Source organism: Poecilia mexicana, unplaced genomic scaffold (genome assembly GCF_051168715.1).
Source record: "Poecilia mexicana isolate PSO_F unplaced genomic scaffold, ASM5116871v1 scaffold_10, whole genome shotgun sequence".
In the NCBI taxonomy this organism is placed as follows: Eukaryota; Metazoa; Chordata; class Actinopteri; order Cyprinodontiformes; family Poeciliidae; genus Poecilia; species Poecilia mexicana.
The window spans coordinates 33,165,751-33,176,299 of record NW_028263379.1 but is presented as its reverse complement, the minus strand read 5'-3'; the positions used below and the strand labels follow the sequence as shown (position 1 = coordinate 33,176,299).

The window sequence follows — 10,549 nt, the reverse complement described above, 5'->3', positions numbered from 1 at the left end:
GGAGCCATTTTCCTCTTGCACCCATTGGGAACCCATAAGTGTGAATCTCCTCCAGGCCAAAGGCCTCTGAGATTGTCTGCTCAGACTTTTCGTACTTGTCCACTTTCCTCTGGGCTCTTCTGGAAAGTGTAGCAGGCCTCAATTCGAAGCAGATGGCTACATCAACCACCAGACCAATTCAGTTCTTGGTCTTTATCAAGTCTGGAACAGCTGTTCCCAACTTTTCATCTGTTATTCATGTTTCTTTCTTGACCATCCACCCTCGAGCTCCTGCTTCTTTTGCCAACATATCACATATCATATTGTGATTTGCCATTCTGTTTTTCTGTAACACACAACATTGGATAATGACGTGTACAATTGCCTTCCCATCCTGACTTACAATCTGCAGGTGGTGTCACGCTTCCTTCCTCTGTTGTGGGTTGTCAATGTTCCTATTGTATTGGAACGTAACTGAACAGCCAGGATAAAGTCAGATTGATTCATCTACCTTTTATCTTTGAGCCAACTGTTGCTTATCAGATCATTTTTAAATGAAGTAACCCCTCCACTCTGTGATTTCAGGGTACTCCATTTATTGAATTCTGCTGCTCTCCAGTTGCTTATAGATTGCCTCAGGTTCCAAGTGGACAGTTTTTGTTGCATGTCCACTTTGCCTTTTTCACCAGTGACCACTTTCCACCTTTTAAGCTTCGCTTTAGGTAGGAAGGTTGGGGATAGCATCTTACATTGGACGTCATCAGTTTGTAGCATCTTACACCATCTTTTCAGTTGAGAGGCAAGGATTTGCATCTCAAGTTTGGGCAGTCCAAAGCCCATGCCCCTTCTTTTTGAGTAAAGTAAATCATCGGCAGTTGATGGTTCAAGGTGAAGTCATTTCTTCACTGTCTTGCGTACAACACCATCGATGTCTTTCAAGTCAATCATGCTGATCATGCTCAATGCCCCCTTGGTATACCATATGTAGTCAATATATCAAGTTTTTGAGTTGGCTTGAGCTGTGACTTTTCAAGGCATGTCAGAATCTTGATCATTTCTGGTTTTAAATCAGAGGGGGAGATGCCTTTCTCTGGACCAATTTCAACACCCGGATATTTTGCAGTCTGAGGAATTCTTCAGAATTCCTCAAGGATTTTAAAACCTCCTGTTTCAGAGCCGACATCAGCTTTGCTGGAACTCTGGAGGTTTTATCTCTGATGGGTGGTTGATCTGAACTGCGAAGTCGTATGTCATGCTGAATGAGATTGGTGTATCCTGGCTTTGTGCTGAAAAGTTCTCTTGGCAAAATAGCCAGCAGTTCTCCTTGCTGCTCTGACAATAGATGGCTTACATCCGGCAGAAGCTGTTCCCCAGCTTTAGATGGAAGGAATTGCTCTTGAAGCTCTTCTTCGTTGATTACAGCTCGAGCCCACAACTGCATGGATGGAACTGGCCATTCAATCCATTCCTTTAACATGTTGACATGAAAAACCTGTTGCTTTTTACGCCGATCTGGCATGTTGAGTTCGTAAGTGACGGGACCTACTTTCCTGTTAATGAGAAAAGGCCCCTGCCACTTGGCTAAGAGGTTACTCACTGTAGTTGGCAGAAGCAGCAACATTTTCTGTCCTTCTTTCAAGGTTCTCCTGCGAGCCGTTTTATCATAGTTCTGCTTTTGGCGCTGTTGGGCTTCTACTAGGTGACTGTGAGCCAGTTCCTGAAAGTGTTCCAGTTTGTCCCTCATTTTCAACACATATGAGAGTGATGTACACTGTTTTTCAGGTCTGGTCCCCTCCCAGGCCTCCTTGAGGACATCTAGTGGACCCCTGAGAGCATGACCATACAAAAGATGAAAAGGAGAAAACCCAGTAGATGCTTGAGGTACCTCTCTATAAGCAAAAAGCAGAAATGGTAACCATTGATCCCAGTCTTTCCCAGAGTCTTTTATAAACTTCTTCAACATTGACTTCAGGGTTTTATTAAACCTTTCAACAAGTCCATCAGTTTGAGGATGGTAAGGACTAGTTTTAATCCCGCTAATTCCCAAAAGTTTGTAAACTTCCTTCAGTAGGTTGGAAGTGAAGTTTGACCCTTGATCTGTAAGGATTTCTCTGGGAATTCCCACCCTTGAAAACAACAGAGAGTGCAAAGACATTTTGAATAATGTCAACTTTGTATTAAAAGTGTCATAATTTACCGAATGACGGTTTCTGACAACAGTCATAAATATTCATGAAGGCTTATTCATGTTCATGACAGGTCATGTCATGTTTATGAAAGTGTCATGTCAGTCTTATTCACCCCCCTTCAAATAAAGTGTTACCACAATATCTAATGTTAATGTTTGCTCATTTTATTATTATTGTTGCTATTAATTACAAATACATTTATTTAAAGTTGGTGCTGAAAGTTATTCAGCACTAAGTTCGTGTTAAGTTTTACTTCTAAATTAAATTATATGTGTCATTTTATTTTATTAAGTGCTATATTTATTTTTAGGAACATAAAATTACTCTGAACATTTGAAATTGCTGGCTAATTACAAGTTATTTGCAGTGGAGATATCTATAAGATTTAATTCAGTCATTCTTAAAGTTTGATTTGTGATTTTGTCTTTTCTGATAGATTTTGTAATTTTACATCCAGGATCTTCAGGAGAATTGAGCAAAACCCAAACTCATTGTTCTCAACGAAGACCTTCTGTATGGCCAAGAACATGAGTCTGCTCCCTCAGGGTTTGAAGCTCAGAAGAAATGTTCTCTAAAATGTTGTCATGCTTTCTAGTTAATGCACCATTTTAACACTAACTTATGTTTGATACAGAAGATGATGTAGTCCTGCAGCTGCTGCCACTACTCCTCCCTGCTCCACCTTACTAATTTGGGAGAAGAGTTTCAGACCCATCAACCTGGAAGTTCAGATGTTTTCACTGATATCCAGCCTGTAAGTCAACATTCATCTCTGAATCATGCTCAAATTGTTTAAATAAGTGCATCACATTCAGTAGTGAGGTTTTGTGTTAAACTACAATCAGTCAGAAATTAGTTTTTGAGAATGTAGCCCTTTACCTTTAAATTCACTAAAGGCCTGTTTTTGTGCTTCTCTCTCTTGTTCTCAATGACGATCTTTTGTATGGCCAAGAAGAGAAAGAAGCGACCATCTTCTCAACAACATGAATTGTCTCTCTTAAGGTATTGAAGCTCAAGATATGTTTTCTAAACAGTTTTTAACATTTAACATTTTAACACAAGCTTATGTTTGCCAGACTGACAAGATGATGTAGCCCTGACGCTGCTGCCAGTTCTCCTCCCTGTTCCACCTTACTCATTTGGGATCAGAGTTTCAGATCCATCAACCTGGAAGTTCAGAAGGTTTCATTGATATCCAGCCTGTAAGTCAACATTCATCTCTGAATCATGCTCAAATTGTTTGCTGTTTAAATAAGTACATCACTAATGGCCTGTTTTTTCTGTCTTCTCTCTCCGTCAGGTTGGGACAAACCTGGTGGCGCATCTACAAAATGTGACAACCCGCATGTCCTCATGCAGGGAGACAGGCAAAAATGTTAAAGTGTCGTTAAAAATGCTCCTTGTTTAATGGGTTTAACTTTTAGTTTACTTTAAAACAGACTTTTTTCATTAAATGTTTTCTAATGTGGAGTAACATCTGGAGTTGTAGCCAAATTAATTGAAGTGATTAAACTAATGTTTTGTAACTTTTGTAAATGAAATCTTCTGGCTCTATATATGTATCATGTTGAAATAAAAAAAGCTTTAAATTCATATGCCTTTTAATCCTGTTTTTATATAGTGAAATTTAAAATAAATCTTTTTTTTTAACCCAACTATAGTGGTATAATAACCCTTGTGTTGGGTTATGAGTTTCAACCCAATTTTGGGTCAATTTAACCAATTTAAACAAGTCAATTTAACCCAACCTTTGGTTAGTTGCTATGACCAAATGTGCTGGGTCAAACCATCAACCCAACCCAGATGAGCTAAAACAACCCAGCGTTGGGTCGGTCCATATTTGACCCAGAGCTACGAATTGGGTTATTTTTAACCCAGCAGTTTTTACTGTGTAGCATCTAATCAGATCTGTTTGTGTAGAGTGTGTAATAATGAACTAAAATATAAACTAAATAAGTTGAGAACTTAATAAACGTAATGTAGACATACATGTTCTTGCTGTAGGAACTCTCTTTGTGGACCCTGATGACATTTTTACCCTAAAGAGGGAAAATCTAAACAAAACATAAACAAAATAACAAAGACACTTATAAACATTTCTAGCTGCTTATCAAATCAGAAAACAGTGCATAACATTACTCCTTCCCACAACGCTACTCTCAATCCATGACCTTGAGCAGAGTCTGGTCTGGTCGTTACCACTCTGAAGAAACTCAAAGGATATTCCATGTTGTCGAATTACGCAGTAGATGAGCCGCATATGGACAGCAATGCGATGAGTCACATCTTTAATATGCTCTCCACCACATCAAACACCTCCTGTGGAATGACCCCAAATGCCATTACTCCAAGATATATTTATATCACAAGATTTTGGATGCCATTGCCCCCACAACACTCATACATGCACAAACACTACAAAAAGATTAAGAAAAAAAGAAAAGGAAAAAAAAAGAAAGCAAAAATGTGAAACCAGGAAAAATCTAAACAGTATTTGCATTATACAATTATTTTGGTCTTTTGTCACACATCCTGAGGACAGGTGATGGATCTTTGCTATAGTGTGGCAGACCAAGCAGAGCAGCTGCCCTTCATCTTTCATTTGATTCCTAGCCAATACAAAGTATTCAGTATGATGGAAATGTTTCAATAAGCATAACAAATGTTCTAGGATCCACAGTTCCTATTACATGTTTCATTAAATGGTCCAAAATGTCTGAGCGACTGCTTCTTTCTGGGTTTGGCAAATGCTCTGTGTTGGGACCAGGGCATTGTGTCAAGGAAAGATTCCAGAATGTCTGAGGTGATGGTTCTCCTGAAATCTGACCTCATCTAAGGAGATGAGACAGAAAATATCTTTGCAGTCCATACAGTCTTTACACAATCAAATCACTTAATGCAAAGTTGTGTGGCCACCTGTCTGTCATGGAACAGAGCTCCCTATGGGGAACTGTCTTTGTGATGTGTGGTTGATCTCCAGTGATCTCTTTTCTACGCAGGGAAACCATAGTAACCAGTAAGCCTTCTAGCAGCTGCTGACCAGGGACTGTCCTCAGCATTTCAACCTCCATTATTTTAGCACTTATCCATGTTTTTAGGACTTTGTCCTTCAGGCGGAAAGTGGTGATGTTGGTTGGTGCTAAAACAGGAAAGAAGTCACAGTGTAGTTCAGCAACTGGATACAATATTTTATGTTTGATATGGTAGACACTTGGGGTAGATACAGCTCACTCACTGTCTCCCACTTGTTTTATTGTAGGTGACAAAACTGCAAAACTTACAACTCCACTTCATCCGCAGTTAAAGCCAAACAATGCATTAGTACAATACTCTTAAAAATTATGTTATGTGTTTTAGGTGCAGGCAGTCAATTCAATAGTCATATGAACATTTAAAAACCCAAAACATTATTAAACCAATTTATTGTCCCACAGTGGGGAAACCCTGACGCAGTCGGGTTGAAAATACAAAAGGAAATGTGAGCTCAACAAAAACAAATGACCGACTTCCCCTTCCCCCATAAAAGGCTCTGGATCTATGAGACTAACATGGATGCCACTTTTGCCATTTAGTTAAAATAAAGTCAGTCAACTCTTCATCTGCTCCCAGATCCTCTTCACTCTAAATGTGTAGCTTCACTCCAACGGACTGAAGCTATAGTTATAGACTGTTACAGCTCTCGAGTGCACCAACAAAAAAACTAAAGTCAATCCAATCAGTAAAGACTCGCTGGAGTCAGCTTCCTCTCTTTAACAGAAAAAAGCATTTATCACCACCAACCAAGATCTAGAAGAAGACCCAACTTGTCACCTTCTTACAAATTGAGAATTTTGCAGAACAAATCAAAAACTACCAAAGCTCCAGACTGCAATGAGCCTGAAACTACTGGAAAATCAGTGAGAGTTCATGGACTGGGAAGATGAAGCTCTTACAGTTTGTGTAAGAGTTGCAGTTGTCCACATAAAGAAGATTAATGCCTTATTAGGCTTAAGCTTGGGCAGAAAACCCATTTAACCCTTGTGTTTAGAAATGGGGTCCAACCGACCCCACATACGTAAAACTTGTATCATTTGCCACAGTACTCTACGTTTGCCTCAGACCTCGCACGCACAAGGGTTAACATCAATATAATGCAGATATATACCATATTTATGACTGCAACCTCATTTATGACCGCAACGATGAGTGCACTTGATACCTGGTTTAGCACACCTGCATCAAATGATGGCTTGTTAGAAGGCCTAAGGAGAACATTGACTTGCTGAGGAGGTTACTACCACCAGGGAGAGAACTAAAACATGCAGGATGCCGGCCCTCGAGGACCGACTTTGGGCACCCCTGACTTAAAGTTACAGTGAAGCTTTGTATTATTTCCACTAATGTCAGTAGTTCTTTATAAATCTAGTGAATTTAAACTGTTTTCTTGTGTGCATTCAGGTGTATCTCTGCATAACAGAAAACTGACACCATGAACACGGTTCTGATACAAAACCTGATGGTTTCACAAACATTCAACAGTACAATGCACAAACCCTGTAGTATTACAACTTGTCTTTGTCTCTCTGTACACGTACAGTAAAACATGTTTTACAGATCAGAAGTGTGTGTCTGTTTGTCCCATGTGGTTCTGAAGGCTTGGTTCATAATGATTGTTGTTGACCCCTGTGACCTCGTGTCGTCTTTTATTTTGCTATCTTCGTGAGCGGGTGTTCTCTCTGGTCACATCCTCTGTCCTGTTGCATCTGAACATGCCTGACCTCCTCCACCCTGATGCTGTGAACATGTGATTCTTTATAAAGTGAGTCCAAGACGAGAAATTCACAAAAAGCTCCCCGGATGTCAGCATTCATTATTTAGCCCAGATAGAGAACTGGTGTTATCAAAAAGACTCCAGTTTTTCCTCTTCAACACTGTCGAACATTTTTTGTCATAAATTCACTTGAATTTATTAAAAATGAGTATTGTTATATGAGTATAAAGGGTATTGTTGAGAGGAATGATTCAGCCTTACATGGAGAGCTGTAGCCACACAAGCCAACTATTCAGCTGAGTGAGAGGACAATGAAGGAGTTTGGAACACAGGAAGTGTCTGCAGATATTCTCATTTTTCATTATGGACAATATCCAGCTCCTTTGTCTGTGTAAAAATATAACCGTAAAACTGTGGTTGAATAAATGCAGCCTCCTGCACTAAAGCTGTGTCCTTTTCTCTTTATGCCACTCAGTGTGTGATGATTGCCAGGGGCCTGTCTGCCATTTTGGGTGTGGGGGGGCAATTTTTTCTCTTACACATATAGGTATTCCTGGTTGAAATCTGGACAGACTTGTAAGCAACCGCTTGACACGTTGTGGAAAGCTTGAGGTACAACCTGTAAATCCATTTATCTGCTGCAGCGACTGGTCCAAATGTTTGTTTAAACTCAACCTGATATGCCAAGCTCAGAATGTCACACAATGCAAGGCTGTCATTTGTTGCAGAAAATCTCAGATTGCTTAATCTCTGCTTGTTTGTTTGTGTGTGTGGATACGTGTGTGTGTGTGTGTGTGTGTGTGTGTGTGTATGGAAGAGAGCGAGACCTCTAGGCCATCTTTGCTCTCATGCTTCAGTACATTTTAGTTACATCATCACACATCAATATGAAAGCATCTCAAAGAGAGAGAGAGAGAGAGAGCGAGAGAGAGAGCGAGCGAGGGAGCTCAGTTCTGATCAAGGACGGCCCTGTGATCGTAAATGTCCTGGAGTTGAACTCAAAGTCTGAGCCTCACCACTTTACCTTCAACTCAGCAAGTTGAAGTGAAAAAAGTATTTTCCTTCTGATGGCTTGCTTCTGCTTAAGTTTTTTTTTTTTTTTTTTGTCACAAATCAATATAGCTAAGCAACAAAATTTACATTTCAGTCAAAACTGATCCACTTTTTTCCTGTCAGTTCATGCAGAGTTTTCCCCAGAAGTGAGAATCAATGAACCAGCTGTGGAAATGTGAGTCTGTCAGTACTTCAAGGGTTACAAACGTTTCTTTCTAGAGTTTTTGGTTCCTTTGGGTCTGCACATATTCAACCTCAAACTTTCCCTTTACGGCATGTTTCCTCTGTAGGATCCGGACAGTTTTTTTCTCCATAAATTATCTCTACACATGCTTTTTTTTTATCTACCTACCCTGTCCATTGTGGCGTCTGAAAGCTGTGCTGTTTGTGTAAGTCAGGAGTTTCCAAAGTATTATTTCCTCCACCCTCCCCCTGTATGGAGAGCCATTTCAGCCAAAATTAAATAAATAAATAAATGGGTGAAATAAATAAAAAATGAGTAAAATAAATCAAAAAATGAAGAAAATGAGTGAAATAAATAAAAAATTTGTTAAATAAATAATTTAGCTTTTTCATTAAACCAATTTTTAATTTATTTATTTTTCATATTATCAATTTCCCAATTTCTCTTTTTCATTTATCTATTTGTCATTTATCCCTTTATCCATTTACCCATTTTTCATTAACCTATTTTTCATTTAACCACTTTTCAATTTCCCTTTTTCATTAAGCCATTTTTTAAATTTATTTATTTTTCAGATTATCTATTTCTCAATTTCTCTTTTATCTATTTTTCATTTATCTATTTTTCATTTGTCCATTTTTCATTTATCCCTTTATCAATTTACCCATTTTTCATTAATCTATTTTTTAATTTAACCATTTTTCAATTTCCTTTTTCCATTAACCCGATTTTCTATTTCCCACTTTCATTAATCAATTTCTCATATATCCCTCTTTTCATTTACCCATTTTCTTTTATCTATTTTTTATTTACCCATTTTTCATTAATCTCTTTATCTATTTACCCATTTTTCATTAATCTTTTTTTTAATTTAACCATTTTTCAATTTCCTTTTTCCATTAACCCGATTTGCTATTTCCCAGTTTCATTAATCAATTTCTCATATATCCCTTCTTTTATTTACCCATTTTCTTTTATCTATTTTTCATTTAACATTTGTTTGAAAAAAAATTTATTTTCCCATTTTCCAATTCCCCTTATTCATTTAGTATTTCCTTATTTTCTTATTTATCACATTCTATTTCCCCGCAAAACTTAGGAAAAAATAAATGCAAATGAGGAGAGGCACGTCATCAGGCTACACCTTCCCCAATTGGTTGGTTAGCGTCACCTGTACTTTGCTTCAAGAAAGATGGCGACCTACTACCGGGTTATCAATAAGCTGAAGCTCATTAACTTCATTAGAAAATAGTGTTATTACTCCTGACTTTATTTTTGGTGTGGCCGCTCAGACAGAACGTGTTTCAGCTCGCGGCTCTCATGGCTCAGAGCTTCACCGTTGGGGATTTTTATAGTTTGGACGTAGCGGCCGCTGAAGTTGGCTTACGATTGAAGGTTGGAGACGCCTTCGTAGCTACCAGCTGTGGTCCAACTATCAGGAGCAGACTTTACTGTATATCGTAAGTGAAGTACAATATCCAGAGGCAGCTCTATGGAGCATCGAGCTGAGAGAGTGAGAGTGCCAAGCCTCGGAGATCTGCTTCGGAGGCCATCTTTCAGACATGCACCGCTGCTGTCCCGTCCAGGATCCTCCGGTTGCCCAGACGTTGCACGGCAAGCTAACGCTGATGGTTGTTTGCCAACTACAGTCATATTTAATCAATAGGTGCTCAATTACGATCGCGGAAGGTTTTGAGTTGATCTCGGCACTAGGTGACAAACTGAACACCGCCAGGATGTTGAGACCAGCACGTCCAATACATCTTATTAAGGATAAGATCAACAAAACGTGTTCAAATTAATGGCCCAACAAAATTAATAATCTCAGTAATTATTGTTTAAACAAGGTGTTGCGCCTTTCTGTGCATTTCGGTACCATTACAAAAGTAAAAAGGGACTCAAAGACCCTGATGAGCAGAGTTTAAATGGGCTAATCAGCCACCGCTGTGTTCATGAGAGGAGAGGCTTTTTAAGGAGCAATAAATATGAAGCCTGAAAACCTAAAATCTTAACGGACTGAATCCGTTGTGTTTTTAGCTAATCTCTGCTGGGTTTGTGGGACTCAGGCGGTTGCCACGGCAACAGGTTGATTATACAGTAAAAGGCAGGAGAGGTTTAGAGTCATTGCTGTTATTTTACTTTTGTAAACAGACAACCTGAATACAGGTAATCTGACCTTTAGTGAAGGTTCAGAATGAAGAATGGATAAAAGTTGAACTTGTGCTACAATCTTTGGCTCTCGGTTCATTCCTGAAGTGTGCCAAGTGTGGGCCACATGCATACATGTATATAAAGTAAATATGACTATTAATTTAAGTAGTTATTTGTGGATGTATAACTTGCCCACCTTAGTTTCCCTGTCTTTGGTCAACATGTGCCTCAACATTTGGTTAC

At 38.9% G+C, this 10,549-nt stretch overlaps 1 long non-coding RNA gene across 1 annotated transcript; it reads left to right on the top strand.

Annotated features, from left to right (window-relative positions):
* Positions 1-1,006: 1,006 nt before the first annotated feature.
* Positions 1,007-3,761, top strand: LOC106909913 (uncharacterized). Its single transcript, XR_015764390.1, has 4 exons — positions 1,007-2,922; positions 3,121-3,170; positions 3,245-3,370; positions 3,469-3,761. It is a non-coding gene; the product is annotated as an uncharacterized LOC106909913 (long non-coding RNA).
* Positions 3,762-10,549: the final 6,788 nt, after the last annotated feature.